The sequence below is a fragment of the Schistocerca americana genome, chromosome 8 (genome assembly GCF_021461395.2).
Source record: "Schistocerca americana isolate TAMUIC-IGC-003095 chromosome 8, iqSchAmer2.1, whole genome shotgun sequence".
NCBI classification, from domain to species: domain Eukaryota; kingdom Metazoa; phylum Arthropoda; class Insecta; order Orthoptera; family Acrididae; genus Schistocerca; species Schistocerca americana.
Genome location: NC_060126.1, coordinates 283,082,869 through 283,101,928, shown reverse-complemented (window position 1 = coordinate 283,101,928; position 19,060 = coordinate 283,082,869). Strand labels below are relative to the sequence as shown.

Genomic DNA, 19,060 nt, shown 5'->3' with positions numbered 1-19,060 from the left:
TTGCCATATCTAAAGATTGCGGTAACCCAGAAACACATGGGTTCCAAGCTTGTCATGTTGAACCACAGTAACACAAACCGAGTAAAGCATATGTGGGAACTGTTATTTTGTTTTTGCATGCTATGAGAAGGGAACGCTTCACTAGGTGTGTAAGCACTCCGGATAAAAAAAATTTGTGAACCCTAGATAAACTGTACTGTTCCTCCCCTGGACTTGATAACCGCCTGAATTATTTTAGGAAATGAGTCCCAAAGGTTGTGCAGATTGTACTGTTTCTCGTGGGTGGACTTGTGTTTTAAAAAACAATGTAAACTATTATGATAAACTTTATAAATAATCGACAAATACGCCAAAGAAGAAGAGATAGAACTACAATGGACATGTTATTCCATGGACTCTTGCGCTTCTATGCATGAACTATCTTTCCTTTCTCATTCGCTTATCTTATCTGCTTGGATTCGGACCTAAGAGGACGTTCTTGTGTTAAGTTCATCTTGCTGTACCACCTAATAATGTAAGTTGTACTTAAAAACAGAAAAATATTGTGGTTATTTTGTCAAAAGAATTTGTGTATTTTGTCAATCTATTGTAAATCTGATACCTTTATTGTCTTAAGTAGATAAGGGCCTTAACAAAGAATTTTCATTGTAGGCGCCATCTTAGAAAAATCTTTAACATTTTTCTAATAGCCGTCGGTTAGGACAATTAACTTTATCTCACGATAACTTTAACTCAGATCTCACGAGACCGGAGGCAGCTACTAATAATTTAACAATTTTATTTACAGATTTTCTTTGTATAACGAGATAACATTTCAGGCAGAAAATGTCTGGTCACAGGATTCCAGTTCCATTGTAGGATTTCATTTGTAGATGCTACTCTTGTTATCTTATATCGGGGAATCGAGACGAAACCAGGATGTACCGAAGATTACGTAACCACCCTCAGAACTGAGCTAGTTTGCTGAGTGCTTATACACGTCGGGCTAAATTAAACAACGTATTACACTGTTAATAATATTCTTACATTATTTCTCTTTTATGCTGAGCCATTATATTAATGTTTCTTTTTTATATAAGTCACGGCTCATATTTTATTTTATTACATTACACTAATAGTTACAAAACAAAAAATTATTTTATTACGTTACATGATACCCCTAATCCAGGTTAAGCCACCTGCTGACCATACGACAGCACAGTTCCAGCAGTCGTGCGGTCCCAAAATGTTCTACAGATTTTCTATGAAGTTCAAATCAGGTGATTTCGCAATTCATTCGAGATTTAGTAGGGTGTGGGAGTTGTCGGATAAACAGTGATATATATATTCTTCCGACCGATGAACTCGGCTGTCGTCGTCTTGAAAAACAGGGATATCAGCTGGAAATTCATCACGCAGATTCTGACTGGAAGGCAACACCTGATCATTCAGAATGTTTAAATAAACGTGTTGGTTCATGTTAGTAGTCATATCAGTGAGCTGTCCCAATTGATGATAAGAGTTCTATGGGACCAAACTGCTGAGGTCATCGGTCCCTAAGCTTACACAGTACTTAATATAACTTACACTATCTTATGCTTAGGACAACACATACACCCATGCCCGAGGAAGGACTCGAACCTCCGAAGGGGAGCCGAGCGAACCGTGATAGCGCGCCTGAGACCGCGCCGCTATCCCACGCGGAATTGACAATAAGAAAAACACTACAAACCATCACAGACTCACCTCCGGCGTGAACGTTTGCACACATTCAGGATTAAGCGCTTCATTTGAGTTTCTGTGCGGTCGAGGTCGGGCGTCATTTGAATGCAGGCAAAAATGTGATTTGTCAGACATTACTTTCCGCCAATCAGATACTGTTCATGTTCGATGATTTCTAGACCACTGAAGACAGGCAGCCATACGTGGCTGTGTGAGCAGTTGCCTCTTCGAGGAGATGACAGACTCCTAATATTGGGTGCATATGGCTCCAATGGCAATGTTTTCCCACTATCTTGTGGAAATTGACTCATTCAGTGCCTTGAGAACTTGCTGTCGGGATTGGAATAGATTATGATTCGCAGGGCGTGAAGAGTTCAGTCGAGATCTCTTTCCGACCACAATTCTCATGTCGTGTTTCGTGGCCACCTGTGTTACACCATTGCTTGTAGACATTGCGAACAGTCCGCCGCGAAACTCCAACAAATCCAACAACTTACCAGGCCAGAATCAAACACGATTGCCCCTTTTGGCAACTCTGTTACGTCCTTATAACTTTTCATGTTTACGTACAATATCTGCTTGAAACATAAATGTCTCACTGATCGCTCCTTTCTTGTGCGCAAGTACGGTCATTGTGTGCGCGTTTGGTCACGTGACTGCGCAGCTGCGTCATTTTTAAAGCCTTAACGATCCATCTATGAGTGTACACTGGGGTGACAAAATTTTTGACCAGTTACCGTAGTTATAATTTACTATTTGTATTCTGGCTGTGTGGAAGTGCCGGATACTATATCGATGACGTTTACGCGTCGTCGTACAAACTCATGAGCATGATTTGTAACTATGATTTTAACATATTGATGTAATTAGGTTGCCTGGAACGTAGTTATGATGAAATATAATAAAAACGCGACGAAATATAACTACTGTCCGAAAATATAAAAACCAATTTTAAACAAATGTTTAAACCTGTTCTCACAAAACTTCTACATAGAAACATGGTTATAATTACTGTTCAGCTAAGGGTATTCTGGGCAACGGCCTTGCCGCAGTGGATACACCGGTTCCCGTCAGATCACCGAATTTAAGCGCTGTCGGGCGTGGCCGGCACTTGGATGGGTGACCATCCGGGCCGCCATGTACTGTTGCCATTTTTCGGGGTGCACTCAGCCTCGTGATGTCAATTGAGGAGCTACTCGACCGAACAGTAGCGGCTCCGGTCAAAGAAAATCATCGTAACGACCGGGAGACCGGTGTGCTGACCACACGCCGCTCCTATCCGCATCCTCATCTGAGGATGACACGGCGGTCGGACGGTCCCGATGGGCTACTTGTGGCCTGATGACGGAGTGCTTTTAAGGGTATTCCGGAAAATATTTCATGTAATTTGGTGATGATAACTCCGTTATTTTGGTATATTAATTATTATAGATGGATTATAAGAAATTGTAAATCTTCATTCACTAACTTGTTTTATAAAACCAGTCAAACTTTAATTGTGGACCCTAGAACACAAGGGGTCTAAGTGACTCTTTCTAAAATTTGCAGTTTTATTGAATTTATGGTTGTTAAAATAGCAATATTTTGAGCTGTAGAGAGATCTAAGTGGATTTCTTGACAGATCTTGCCACGTAGCCCAGCGCCCCTTCGCCATCTAACACATGTAGTTCATTTCTCAGGGCGCTAGGGGTCTATGTGTCACTTGGATCCATTTCTTTCTAACTTCTTTTGTTTCGCCATTCACATGTTCAAATTTCCTTCTGACTTCAAGCAGACCGTAGGTATTAGGCCTAGTTTTTTTCCAAGCCTTTTAAAAGTTTCTCAATAAACATAATGTTTCACCTTCCACTTTAGGAATGATACCTTTTCAGTTTCGTAAAATTTCAACTACGAACGAAAAATGGGTAACTCGGTGCCTGGTCCTTCCAGAGAAAGCATCAACATTAATGACAACCATTCTGACTCACTTGAAGTAGCTGTAGAATTATACCGAAAACTATCGACGGTAAAATTACCTTAGCATTTTAAATTAAAATTATTAGTAATTAAGTGCACAAAATAACACAGAAATCATTGTAAAATGAGGTTAAAAGAGATAAATTTTTATTTAATAAGCTTAATGTTGCATTGTGCTTTTTAGATTCACCATACGTTTTGAGAGATCACTTTGATGATAAGGACAATGATATTGGCGAAGAAAGTGTTACAAGTAGCGAAGAATTGTCAGGTTATCTGATTTATTTCATCTATCCATTATGAAGATCTCCTTTGATTCTATTCAAGGATCTTCGAGCTGCTAGTGCTGCTAGCCTCAGGGACCTACTTATTTTATTGGTTTTATACTAAAAGTACTAAATTTATCTATACCTTCTGGCAGGTCCCCAGAGCCACAATCAAATAAATTTTGAAAGGTGACCAGAGCAGAATAAAGGAAGCTTCATTGAGTATTATGCTGCTGTTACTAGAAAAACTTTTTGAATCCTTTTTATTATTCTCCGTTAAAAAGTATTTTTAGTTTCCAGACCGTGGTGAAGAAGAAGCTGGAGCACTGGAAGACATACCTGATAACGTCATTTCTCCAGAGCCTAAGACAGGAAAAAAACGAGTAAGAAGAGTTTGCACTTGGAAGTAAGTACAAAGAAAGAAGCTATTAACCTCAGGTCAATCATATGTTTGCAGAAAACATAGTACACAGCAGAAAATTAATGCATCCATACGACCACAGATGCCGGAATAAATGTACTGATAACATTCCTTCACAACGAAGACAAAGCATTTTTGATTCATACTGGACAGTGGAAGTTGGCAGTTGCAAGCAGCATTTTTGAATGGAGCAGTTATGTTACAGCCAGTAAAAGGGAGCAAGAAAATAACCTCAAAGGAAAAACTAGGGGGATACACTGTATACAAAACATTTTCTCTCAAAACCCTAAATGAATCAAACACACTAACGAGCCAAAGAAACTAGTACACCTGCCTAATATTGTGTAGTGCCCACGCAAGCACTCAGAAGTGCTGCAACACAGCGTGACATTGACTCGACTAACTGACGCCATGAATCCTGCAGGGCAGTCCATAAATCCGTAAGAGTACGAGGGAGTGGAGATCTCTTCTGAACAGCACGTAGCAAGGCATCATATATCTGTTCCATAATGTTCATGTCTGGGGAGTTTGGTGGCCAGTGGAAGTGTTTAAACTGAGAAGAGTGCTCCTAGAGCTATTCTGTAGCAATTCTGGATGTATGGGATGCCACATTGTCCTACTTGAACGGCCCAAGTCCGTCGGAATGCACAATGGACGTGAATGGTTGAATGTGATCAGACAGGATGCTTACGTACGTGTCGCCCTTCCGAGTCGTATCTAGACCTATCAAGGGTCGCATGTCACTCCAGCTGCACACGACCCACACAATAACAGAATCTCCACCAGGTCGTACAGTCCCATGCTGACATGCAGGGTGCACGGGTTCATGAGGTTGTCTCAATATCCGTATACGTTCATCCGCTCGATGCGTTTGGAAACGAGACTCGTCCGACCAGGAAACATGTTTCCAGTCATTTCGAATGTCGGTGTTGACGGGCCCATGCGAGGCGTAGAGCTTTGTGCCGTGCACCGGCTCCGACAGCCAAAATCTATTATGTTTCGCAGAATGGTTCACATGCTGACACTTGTTGATGGCCCAGCATTGAAAACTGCAGTAATTTGCGGAATGGTAGGACTTCTGTCTCACTGAACGATTCTCTTCAGTCCTCGTTGGTTCCGTTCTTGCAGGATTTTTGTCCAGCTGCAGCGATGTCGGAGATTTCGTGATTTACCGGATTCCTGATATTCACGGTACATTCGTGAAATGATCGAACGGGAAAATCCCAGTTTCATCCCTACCTCGGAGATGCTGTGTCCTATCGTTCGTGCGCCAACCATAACACAACGTTCAAATTCACTTAAATCTTGATAGGCTGTCATTGTAACAGCAACAGCCGACCTAACAATTGCGCCAGACGCTTGTCTTATAGGGGAGTTGCCGACTGCAGCACCTTCTTCTTCCTATTTACATATCTCTGCATTTTAACATGCATGCTTATATCAGTTTCTTTCTCCTTTTAGTGTAAAAAAGTGAGAAATGTAATTGTACAAAAAAAGGGAACAACTGGTTCAGTGCCTTTACGGGATCAAAGGGGTAGGAAAGATTCATCAAATAAAATTTCTTACCTTAGGATAGAAATAATCCAGGAACATATCAGAAACTTCCCTCGTTATCAACTATATTATAGTCGGGAAAAATCTCCAAATGTGAGATATCTTAAATTTATCTAAAGTGTAGAAGTAAAAATATCGATTATGAGAAAGAAAGTTTTTACAGAAAAATTTTCAACACTGAATTCAAACTAAGTTTACCAAGGCCCCAAAGTAATACCTGTGTAACCTGGGACAGGCTGCAAGTTGTGACAGAGAATGGTGCCAATGAAGGAAAGAAAAACTACAGAAACAGAAAAAGGAATACATTTGCAAAAAGCGGAAGCTGCTAAAGATATAAAAAAGAAATACAGCGAAATAGATAATAGCGATTCAACTTGTATCTGTTTCCATCTTCAAGAGATCATGCCAACTCCAAAAATAAGTAATTCAAAGGCATTATAGACATATAATCTGGATATTCACGGTCTTAAAACCCAAATGGGGAATATGTACATGTTGCAGGAGGGGCAAGCTGGAAGAGGATGCCAAGATATAGCTTCCAGCTTCGTCAAACATACCGCTCCCACTGTGAAGTAATGAGTAGCATTTAGTGATAACTGTGGAGAGCAGAACAAAACCAGTTTGATCTCCTAGTTTTGGCTTTATGTCATGAGAAACACCCGAACTGAAACAGTGACACGCCATTTTTTGGTGTCAGGCCATTCGTACAAAGAATGTGACCAAGATTTCGGGCTCATAGAAATTACAAAAGAAAAAATCCACAAAGACATGTATGTTCCTAAACACTGGATGGACTTGGTTGCCTCTTCATGCTGCAAGATTATTGTAAACTTATTGAAGATGAGGATTTCATTAATACGCTGCAACTTAACATATTCTTTCCAAGAATAGTAAAAGGAATTCGAGGAATTGTTCATTTCAAAAAGTAAAGTCCAACCACTCTATTTTACAAGAACACACCCAGATCAGGTCGCCTTCCTGCTCAGCTTCCAGTTCTTCAGCAAGCGGTACGAAACCTAAAATGAGGAAGAAAAGATATGACAATCTTATGAAACTTCTTCAGTTTGTTGCATCAATCCACCATCAGTTCTATATTGGGCTGCCCCACAACATGACAACGGAAGCAATGACACCAGTTGTTGAAGAAGAAGAATCAGAACCCGACAACGTTTGTGATACAGACAATGATGATTAGGTTGCTCGTACATCAGAACTTTTCAGTGTACCCTAAACCTTTAGTTAAAGTTTGTTTTCATAATTTTTTAATAATAATAAAAGAATTCATTAAGCTATGAAGTCACTGCCTATCCATTTCTTTAGAAGTAAAGGGATCAAAGTCATGTCTTTTTAAAGGTAGTGCAAACACTGTTTCTTACAAAATATTTAAAAAACCGGTATCAAGAAGTTCAGGAAAGGTGTCAAGTGATTTTGATTGTCTAAGAGTTGAATAATGCTATGAAATAGAACATCATATTTAATCTTTTTATGCCACTCATAGATAATTTTTCGAGCTTGAACTTCTATTTAGTTAAAATTATTAAAATTGCACTTAGACATCTTGTGTTGTAGGGTACACAACTGCAAAATGCGATATCACTGTTTGAAACTGTTATGGCGTAACTACGAGTGACGCGACGAAGAACACAAGAAAGGGGAAGGCAGTGAGACGACGTCAGCCAATAGCCCACTGCCTAGGACAGGAGCACCATCTAGCCGAAGAGAACGCAAGCGCCGCTCCTGCCAGCCTCGGCCACACAGTACTGGCACGGCACTAGGAGAGCACTTTGATAGCAGTGACGTGAGACCCTTATCAATTGGTTACCTGGACCTTGGATATAGCAAAGGACTCCAATTGTTGGCATGTCGCCCATCGCTTGCGAAACCGCGTTAAATTCAAAGTTAAGTAATGTCAATGTACTTCATTGTAATAAAAACTACTAATGTGATTTGCTTGAATTGTTGTATAGCATTCCAAGAACGCAGCTTCCTTTAGTCACCTATACGACATGAGTGCGCAGGGCCGCACAGAAACAAGACTGCTTTCATATTTCGATGGTTATAGGATATATAAGAACCAGTGGCCACAGCTGTGGAACGGTTATTGTCGCAGATTCTCTAGGGTCATTGTTGTGTGATCATTGTACTGCAACAAAATACCTTTATTTAAAGTAATTAACTGTTTTGGCGGCATTATTTTCATCTGATTAGCTTGTCAAGTCGCTCCTGACAAATGAAGAGTCCAGACATTAAAACAAGCAGTGATTAATACAGTGAAAAAATACCTCATTCAAAAACATCGAAAAATCAAGAAGTTAAGTAAACAGATTTGTAGCCATATAACCTTATTACGCTTTATGATGAGGAAAACATACACAAGTGGTTAAATAGCGAAGCTTATAAGCGGGATGTGCGTAGCTAATGAGGCAGATATAGTGAAGGAAGTGTGTTCGTTATGGTAAGAGAAGACGATCAAAGAACCCATCGTTATGCAAATCTAAGTAGTAAATCCGTTGATCTGTTAATAGAGTAAGGAAAATAAAATTAATTACTCTACTCATATTATGAATCTATGTATAATGAGACGATTATTTCTCGATTGTTAACTAAAGCCCAGTGATACGAAATGCAGTGAACCTTTAGTGTACTCTTGTGAATAACTTAAATGTTTATTTGGTACTACAATAGTGAAGCCATAGTCACAGTACATAAAATTTTTCTTTAAAAAGAATGGGTACACTACCGGTTTGTTGAAACTAGTAACGTAACTCCTTTTCTTGAAGAAAAAATGTATGTAATGTGACACTGGCTTCACTATTGTAGTGTCAAATAAACATTGAACTTATAGTCACACTCCGTTACCACAATTACGTCGGAATATAGAATATTGTATATAAGTTGTTATTTTCGACGAATAATACATAAGAAAACCAGTTTCTTCGCAAATGTGACATCTAATATGTTTTGTAATTATAGGAGATAGCAGTTCCCGTAAGAAACATCTGTATTTAGGATCATCCGTTTTCGATTATCCGTGCAGACCAGAACTGTTACTGCAAATCCTATGCAAAACCTATACAGAACACGTGCCGAAAAAATGAGTTCCGTCTTCTAGGTAAACACAAGGCCTGTTAGAAAAGTTTTGGCGTGTTTCACATCCACAGGATCTACACATCACATAATGCTAATGAATAACATTTACTTAGAGGTTTCTGATAATGTGAAATTATAAACCAACGAAACTTTCAGCAATAATAAATGAAATAAAAAAATATGACATAGGTATGAACAATTGGCAGTTGAATTGAAGAATTCGTGTGAAAAAGTTGAAACAGAACAGAGAAACAACATAGACAATTTTGGGTTAGCTTGATGTAAAATACAAATACAGAAAAAAAGCGTAATTTATCTACAATAGAGGCAAACAGTGAATGTTAGCATTGAATCGACGGTGGTTGTGTAAGTCCGTTAAATGTTTCAGTTCTAATGCCAGTTATAAGTAACTGAATGCTTTGTCTATGGCAAATAAGGATAGATCTGGTGATACAAAATAATTTTTCTGACTTCTTTCTTCAGTGAGAATGTAGTGGAAGTGTAGCTGTAGCACTCATGTATACATTCTTCAGTATCCTGACGTTGGTTGATTCGTTGCTTGTTTCTCAAACGTTTTTAGTACGAATCTAATGGAAAGGTAAGATCTTAATCAAAAACATGAATCGCAGGCGTATTGGTAATTCATATTCATTGCTAAGCTGCGTGATTTCGATCATAATCGTTGTCGTTCATCCGCTTCACCACACTAGTGAAGGTATGGAACATCCTATCACAAGAACTTCTTACCAACCTTGTGGTCAGCGTGGGAGTACGTTGCAGAGCATGAATTGCCGTCCGTAGTGATCGCACACATTAGTAAGAACCATGTCCCGCCTTCTGAAGTGTCCAAGCGACAATCATAAATCGCTGTGACTTCGGTGGAATTATTGTCTTTGTAAAAAAAGTCTATTATTTTGTACCCATCCAGAGACGAACAACTTCATTATTTGCTAATATTTGACAAAAAGATAAAAAATAACAGTCTCCACTGGCAGTACTTTTTAATTGCATTTGTGTATTTTTTTTGAGTAATTTTCGGCAATACTTGTGCATGAACAGCTTAACTAACGGCATAGCTATTTTTATCACGCTTCAAACAACCGTACGAAGTCATCCATCGCATGTCGCGTAGAAATTCTTACTAGACATTTTCCGTTTCTAAACAGTATTCCACACAGGTGGTCATGACAGTAGCACTCGAATAGCCGACCATCCTCTCCTTTCGGAGATGCTCACTCCCAGGTGCTGAACATTAATAATCTGCAGTTTGTCGAAGTCTATTACGTCTCTGCAGTTCCCCAACTGCGGCCCGTGCCGTCCCTAAAGTGATTCCCCATTCGTCTGAGTCCCGCTTAGACAGGGTGATTCAGCTGCGTCTACCTTTGTCGTTATACGCCACCCTCAGTTCTACAGCTGGCCTTTATAAACCACTAGCGAGATTTTCATACTCTCTTGCTCACTATGCGCAAGCTATTAGTCCTACAGGGTAAAGCGAGTAGGGCTTATTTGCAGGAAATACTTCACCACGTGCCGCATGTTCCTTGTATGCTGCAGGCTGAGAGACTGATGCAACAGTATAATGATCTGGTATTCATGTCGGCAACAAGCCGAGATTGTGTTTGTGTCCGGCCAAGCGTTATTTCAATGCACATAATCGTACCTGGGCCTATACCATGTTGGTGGGCCACTTGCCTAGAGGTTGTATTAGGGTTCGTCTCAATATCCTGTCGAACCTGGTGCTCCAAATATTGTGTACGCATAGCCCACTGTGTCCCCACACGACCGTCTGTCCGAAAGGACCTATAATTAGGCGAACGCCCTGAAAGGACTTCAAAAGTTGTGTGATGCGATTGGTATCTGTTAGAGTACTTGCTTTGGTATAGTCGTGCTGTCTCTCGACCACACCCATCCCATTGGCCGTACACAAACAGCATCCAGGCCTGTTTCCGATGTGAATACCAGACCATCGTACTGCTTCAATAACACAGCCCGAAACACACGTGCTCAGAGGAATTTTTATTCGTCAACCTCATCTACCGTGTCTACGATATATTTCCGAGCACTTCTTCATATAATTTTTTTCCTCCCTTTCGTCTCAGGAATCCTACACGAACCATTTCTGATATTCCCCCTCTGCTGGATTGCATTGATTGGGCTGTTACGCCACCAGCACTGTCGGCTAATTCGCGAATATTATTGACTTATACGTGCCTGTGAGAGTAATGGATGAAAACGACTTTTTTAAACGTTACATCGACAATTCAATCCAAACGTAACCCTCTTAAAGCATAATAGTTTCGTAGTCGGAAGACCTGACGAATACAATGATGTAATTATTTAATGTTGTTAATGTTCACAAAATTGTCAGCGAAAATTTCCACAAGCATCAGTTTCAGAACTTGTGCTAGATTAAGCTGGTGGCGTAATAAGGCCAGTCAATAAACACTAAAGTAATCGAATGGGGGAAATTATTCGTGCAGTCGCAAATACTTTTGCAGTGATAAGACGAATCGGCATGAACAACTTACTAAAAATCCTGACTGGTGGACGCTGAGTGTGGGAGTAAGGGCTGCGTTTCAAGTCATATCTGTACATTTTTCTTAAATAACTCGAAAACTAGGGCCTCTAATGAAAAAGTATAGCAGCACAAAATTAACTGAATTGAATTTCCTACAAAAAGGTCCTGCAATTTTTCTGTAGGGTTAATAGTTTGCGCTTAGCGAGCGAGGGAGTATGAAAGTCTCGCTGTTTTGAAAGCCAGGTGTAGCATTGCGGGCTGCATAAATTGACAGTGGTAGGTACAGCTGAATGACCTTCTATAGTTTTCTTACCGCTTCACGGCTTCTGTTAGCTTCTTTTAACCCATCTGAACATCCAGGGAAAGTAACAAATGACGCTTCTACACCTTAGTGTGCCAGCAACGGAGTGATGTGAATCGTTCAGGAACGCGGGGATTCACTTGTCGCCGTCTCAGTCGATACCGAGAGAGGCAGAGACGGGGAAGACGAACAGCCGAGCAGTAGCTAGTACCGCTGCTAACGACTACTTTCTATGGATGGCGCAATAGCGCTCCGTAATAGGAGGTGCATGGGGGAAAGTAATGCGTGTGCGGTAACATGACGACTGCAAACACACGAGGCGAGCCCACGTCAGTGCCCTCTCGTTAGGCAGGCGTCTCTAGTCTCGGCTAAATCAGACGTCTCGCGCGTCGAGATAGCGGTCGCTAACTATGAAAGAAGGTATATAAGTCACTAACTGCTGTAACGCGAAAAATCGGCTGTCCTCTCAAAGCTGTGTTGATAGAAATGGAACCACCAGGCAACTAAAGTACTTCGTCTGTTGTCGATTCCATTGCTCTGCTGTTTCGCCAAGCGTAATCTCTGAACTTCTCTTCATAGCATGTAAAGGTAATCGCATATTTGCTAAATTCTCATTTCTTCAGAAAAAAATTATTATGACTGTGTTGGCAATATGGTTACTGGTATCGGACAAGACATGGAAACAAAATACACTCACATTCACTAAAAATAGAACACCTTGAACGACTAGAGATAGTCATGAAAGAGGTTCTATTTTTTCTTAATATGATTGTCCTATAGTAAACCACACAGGCAGATATTTTCAGTGATACAATACATACCTTGTCACTTTACAGCCCTTAATTTACAACTATAACAAGCGGTTGTCCCGGCATTAGATCACAGGATCCAACTGAGTTACGACAGAACGTCAGCCGCATTGTGTTAGGATAAAAGTCCGACTTAACAACTGCTATTCAGTGGAGTTATCTACTTTATCATTATGACATACCCGTTGTCTCCAGAAATCCTTATTACCTTGATGACATCAAATTTAAAAATGAACACATGCGAGCGCTATCATGCGACGTAAATATTACGGCTTGCCTCTGAACCGATGCAATAATACCCAAAACGTAATAAGACATCTCAGGCATCCTCAGGTTAAAATGCACAATTTATTGGATCAGTAAATATTATTATTCAGTCAACGAGAAGAGTGGACAGATAAAAATAACCAGCCTCTCTGACAGAGGTGGTGCAAAGGACATGGGACGCGTATTCGAGAGGTCTGCGATTCGAAGCTCCGTTCACCTTCTGGATTTGAGTTTTCCGAAATTTCTCTACATACGTATTGCCAATATATTCGAGAGATCCATCAGCAGCCTGGATATTTAAAATTTATCGTTTATGTTACCGTCTCAATTGCGCTATATTTTTGTAAGACTAGTTTCGATCAAAGTTGATCATCATTAGATCTATGGAGCTGCGTAGTCTCCCTATCCAACTTACGTTAGTTACATATTAGATCCATGTTGACGCAAAGTTTTTCTTACGCAACTATATAGATCTGAAGATCATGAAATTTGCTCTAAACTTGTCATAACCAAAAAGAAAGAAAATATCTGAAATTAAGGATATAATGCCTAGATGGTTCATTTGTGAAGTGCACGGCAGGTTTCATCCCCATCGTTTCTATATTCCAGCCTGTATTATGTCTCAAAAGGCTTCACCATCGACGCGATATTAAATTCCAAACTGAATTTCTCCGTTTGCTGATTCGGGTACTACAGATTACTGTCACTATACAAGAGAGGAATGTTAAAGTGTAACATTGGATACGACGCATTTTTGAAAGCCTTGCGATCACATAAGGCGTACAATACAAAGCACAAACTTCGTAATTCTTAAAATGCACGTCTACAGCTATATTCTGCATGGTATCGCACGCTGTGTGGTGGGGGAATTTTATATACAACTGTCATTTCTCCCTTTTCCTCTTCCAGTTACTACAGATGTAACACCACTCATATTTTGTGAACGATTAGACATATCGAAACGTGGTTTCCGGCAAATGTTAGAGCGCCGAGGGTTACGTATGCTTCTTTTTGGTTAATGATTTTAGCGCTAGTATCAACCGAGATACTGAAGTAAATATCTTTCTTTAAATGGAACTGTATACTTTTTATAACTGCATTCGATTGCTCATGAGAGGACAATTATAGTAATGCAGCGTTTATTGATGTTGACACTGAAAAGTGTCATAAAGGAATTCGAGAAATGTCCTAGAAAGTGAGAGGACAGTGGCCGGAACCGGTATTCGATATGCAAACACTGCCAAGCAGCCGTCTCGAACCAGCCCGCGTGGCTGTATACCGTAAGGCAGGTCTGCACTACGAGAATAAAGGTTTATTTCGCCTTTAACCAACTTACGACATAGATGCAGGTTCTTCTATGGATGTTGGTATCGAAGTACGACACTATTAGAATCTAGTGTATCTGTTGTGTACATAGTTCCGCGTAGTCAGCGCGTACACAACTTTCCCACTAGAGCGCGCCCCGCTAAGCACAACAGCGCAGGCGCAGCGCTCGTCCGTCTCCGCACTACGAGATGGCGCTGTCTTTGAGACGGACCAAATTCTGATTCCGCCGTTCCACGTATTAATATGTAACGCAGCCAATGAGATTGCCGCTAACGTAGAACCTTTTCTCCTCGCGGATCACACTCGCGCGGTGATACCTGAACGCTCGAGGTATTATAACGAGTGTACAGACCTCCGATTAGTGAGTCTGCATTAGTCTATAGTCAAGTTTCAGTCTGCGCCAAATAAGATTATCATATTCCTGTACATAGCCATGAAGATAAATGTATACTTTGTCAAGTATCAGAGATATGTGAGAATAAGATTAACGTACCAAGACCAAAGGAACTTCAGATTGTCAATTGTAAATAGCATCCAGAATCAAGTGGAGCAAAGTCTATGATTTTTATTATTTTAATAAATGTGTGTGAAAATTAATCAAGTTCTGTTTAAAGTTGGTCACCGTCAATCTGCTACTCTAAGCGTGCAAGTGGCATTTCTATCGTCTGACCTAACGGCAGAAGATAAACACGCCACGATAAGACCACGAGACATATTGCTGACACTCGCCTACTTCTCTAGAGCGACAAGTCAAATAGGCTGATGGTGTGTGTACCGAAGGTCTTACAGTACGCACACCACAGTATCACAAAGCGCTTAGGAAAACTATTTCACATTTACGTACCCTCCCAGACTTACGTGAACTTAAACAAGCAAATGAGCTCTTCGTTCCTCAAAAATTAAGAAGTATTATATGCTGTAAAAAGCAACTACTGTATTAAATACCTAAATGTTATAAGATTTCACCTATTGTTTCCTGTACGTGGCCTGTATGCTTCTTAGAGGTGAAATACATGCTGTGTGACAACTGTCTCTACCTACACTGTTCTGCATTATATCATATGGGGTACATTCATTGAACTAAACATTTTATTAAAGAGAATGTACACCGCAAAATAAATATTCTTCGTAATGAAACCTCGTTTCATGCTGAACATAAGTGCGTAATGATTGACGGAGCACATATAAAAAGTCCAAAGAAGGGGAGAACGTTTTGTATTATAGCGAAATAGGTGAGAGAGTGTCACTGAAATGATACAGGTTGCGACGGAATCTTCTTATGAAATTCCAATCACCAACTTTCTCATCCGAATGTGTAAATATTTTGTTGGCACCGACCGTCATAGAGAGGAACAATCACCATGATAAAATAAGGGAAATCAGAGCTCGTACTGAAAAATATTTGTGTTCGTTCCTTCCGCGCGCTATACGAGATTGGAATAATAGAGACCTGTGAAGGTGGTTCGATGAACCCGCTGCCATGTACTTAAATGTAGATGTAGACAGTGTTACCAGCTATGTTCAATACACACTGTCGACTTATTTGACATTACAATACAGTGTCGTACAAGCCTAAATGAAATAAACGATTTACTAACAAAGATTTGGTAATCACCCAAACTACATGACATAAATTTTGTCTTCCGAAAAATTACTTCATCCTTTATAGAAGCAAGTCTTACAACTGTTGACCATGGACTGAAAGGAACATTTGCAATCGCCATTCGAAGAACGATGAACAGATGTAAGTACAGTCCATTGTATGGTAGAGCATGCACTGGCGATTCGACGACACTTCGTCTGGGTAGATGGAGCTTCTTCAGACTACGTATTTGAGTGCTCCCCAAAGAAATAAATAGAGAGGATCAAATCGTGGGACTCCACAGGCCATTTTACAACAGAATTTCGTCCCATCCAGTGCCCAGAAAAGCTTTCATTCAGTATTTCGTTGCAACACGAGACGAGTGAGCTGGAAAACTGTCATGTTGTAGTCACACACCCAGGAAACCGGCAGAATGTTCGTCAGAAAGTGTGCGTGTGAACGTTCATTTAGAACGCTTGAAATGAATTAAGGTGCCACAATGCCATTTCGTATAACGCTGCACCATGCGACTGCCAACCGACAAAATTCTGTACGACGTTCGAAATCACTTTCGTCGAGTGCCTGATGTAGCGACAGATAATAGGGATGAAATTTCTTTCGATGCAAGATACGAATGACACTCATCTTGCTGATTCCACATTGTTTGGCAGTATGTCTTGTACCGTTGTGTGGATTCATTAGCGCCATAGACAGTGTAGCTTCTTTGTGTTCTCTGCATTCTCCTATTTTGTCCTCTTTTGACGTTTGAGCAGCCGACGAACTAGCGTCTTAATAATTCGTGCAATTGGCCGGCTCGTAGGACATTGGCCATCCGGATAGATATCCTTATGCCGCTGTACTGTTTTTACGGAATTGCTTTTACATTCACCATATAAAAGTAGTACGTCCAACTTTATTGGTATACATGTCTGCAAGCAACGAATGCTGAAGGAGAAATGAGTGGCCTGCAGTGCAGACAGGTGAACAGGCTCTGCCTGGTGTGTTTGGACCGCTAATGCCGATTCCGGCCAGCGTGCTTTCATATTCTAGGACGTTTCTCGAATTTTTTTACGGCAGACTTCAACGTCAACATTAATAAACGCTATATCACTGTAATTGTCTTCTCAAGATCTATCGAATGCAGTTATAAAAAGTACACGGTTCCATTAAAAAAACGTACTTCCTTCAAAATCTACAGAAAATTTCAAAATTAGAGACGAACTTATAGGGGATGTAGTAGGTGGATTTAGGAACTAAATGAGGTCAGGAGTTCGTGTCCAGAAGCGTCGTTCAACGATGCTACAGAGCGTCGAAGTTACAGCCGCCGGCGCCTGTCGCTAGCCCACCCCTACGGCAGTAGGAGTGACTTTGTACGCGAACAGAGGAGAAGATCTTTCCGTAATGTGCCTGACAGCACAGTGGACGTTAGGTGGCACAGAACGCAACCACGCCTGTCACACCAACACTGTACAGCACAGCGGTAGAGGGAAACGAAATCATATGCAGTAGAAACACGGCGCTCCATCATTGTATGTCACGTACTGGTGAGCCGCATCATGAAAACGTTCACCTGGTCCGAACACTGCGACTTACATTTCGCGTGTGGTGAGGCGACAGGCAGAAGGTACGCAGCGTTGTGCGTCTATAGGCAACGATATACCAATAGGCGTAAGCCGTTTGCGACCATCCATTGTCGTCGACTCGTTTCACTGGGTGCCGACGCGATAGATGTCGCACAAGAAGCGTTGTTGTTGTTATTGTGGTCTTCAGTCCAGAGACTCGTTTGATGCAGCTCTCTATGCTACTCTATCCTGTTCAAGCTTCTTCATCTCCCAGTACCTACTGCAACTCTACATCCTTCTGAAACTTCGTTGTGTATTCATCTCTTGGTCTCCCTCTACGATTTTTACCCTCCACGCTGCCCCTCCAATACTATATGGGTGATCCCTTGATGCCTGAGAACATGTCCTACCAACCGATCCCCTCTTCTAGTCAAGTTGTGCCATAAATTTCTCTTCTCCCCAATTCTGTTCAGCACTTCAGTACCTCCTCATTAATTATGTGATCAACCCATCTAATCCTCAGTATTCTTCTGTAGCACCATATTTCGAAAGCTTCTATTCACTTCTTGTCTAAACTATTTATCGTCCATGTTTCACTTCCATACATGTCTACACTCCATACAAATACTTTCAGAAACGACTTCCTGGCACTTAAATCTAATTCGATGTTAACAAATTTCTCTTCTTCAGAAACGGTTTCCTTACCATTGCCAGTCTACATTTTATATCCTCTCCACTTCGACTATCATCAGTTATTTTGCTCCCCAAACAGCAAAACTCATTTACTACTTTAAGTGTCTAATTTACTCATCCAATTCACTCAGCATCACCCGATTTTATTCGACTACATACCATTATCGTCGCGTACACAGGCCAATATTTGCTGAAGATGTGCTAGAGAGTTTCGACGGAGAGCAATCTGCAAGCACCCGCGCTGTGGCACATGTGGTACAAAGCTCTCACTCAGGGGTTTGACTGGTGCTGCGTAAGGAGGGAAGGCATCCATTAGATTTTCAGAAGACACAGCTGCTGTGGTCCACGGTTTTGTTTCGCATGTGGATATCGGGCAGTGGTACCTGCAACGCTGTGTCAGGCAGCCGTACAAAGCTGCGTATGTATTGTTCATGTACGAGGTTTCCTTCACCCTCGACGCCCAAAAACACCATGTGTGGACGGAGGCGAACCCCCAAGCCATCAAAGAACGAGGTCATCAGGAAAAATTCACCGTTAATATATGGGCTGACAGGGTTCACGATTACTTCATTGGACACTTTGTGCTTCCCCCTCGACTGACAGGAGACAGCTATAAATTTTCATCAGAGAAAGTGATGCCGGAATTACTGGAGGAGGTGCTACTTGCAGTCCTTCGAACTATTTTAACCCACCACGACGGGGTATCCACACACTTCAGTCTAGCTGCCAGAACCAAGATCGTACGGTTGATGTTGCTGGATTAGTGAAAATGACCCTGTAACGTTTCCGCCTCGGTCGCCTGACCTCACCCTACTGGACTTCTTCCTGTGGAGCCATCTGAAAACTGTGGTGAGACCTTGCGCAAAACCCAGTGGACAGGCTGTAAGTAGCGTGCGAGGTTGTTCACACAAAGCATGGTATCTTTGAAGGAGTACGGCAGTCAAGGTACGCTAATATCAGACCTGGAAGCAGTCATACGGCCACCTACCATAACTGTATTTGATTCGTAAGCCG

The 19,060-nt window shown here is 41.1% G+C and overlaps 1 pseudogene; it reads left to right on the top strand.

The window, feature by feature from the left end:
- The first annotated feature begins 2,734 nt into the window (after positions 1-2,734).
- On the top strand, positions 2,735-2,852 carry LOC124546071 (annotated as a pseudogene).
- Positions 2,853-19,060: the final 16,208 nt, after the last annotated feature.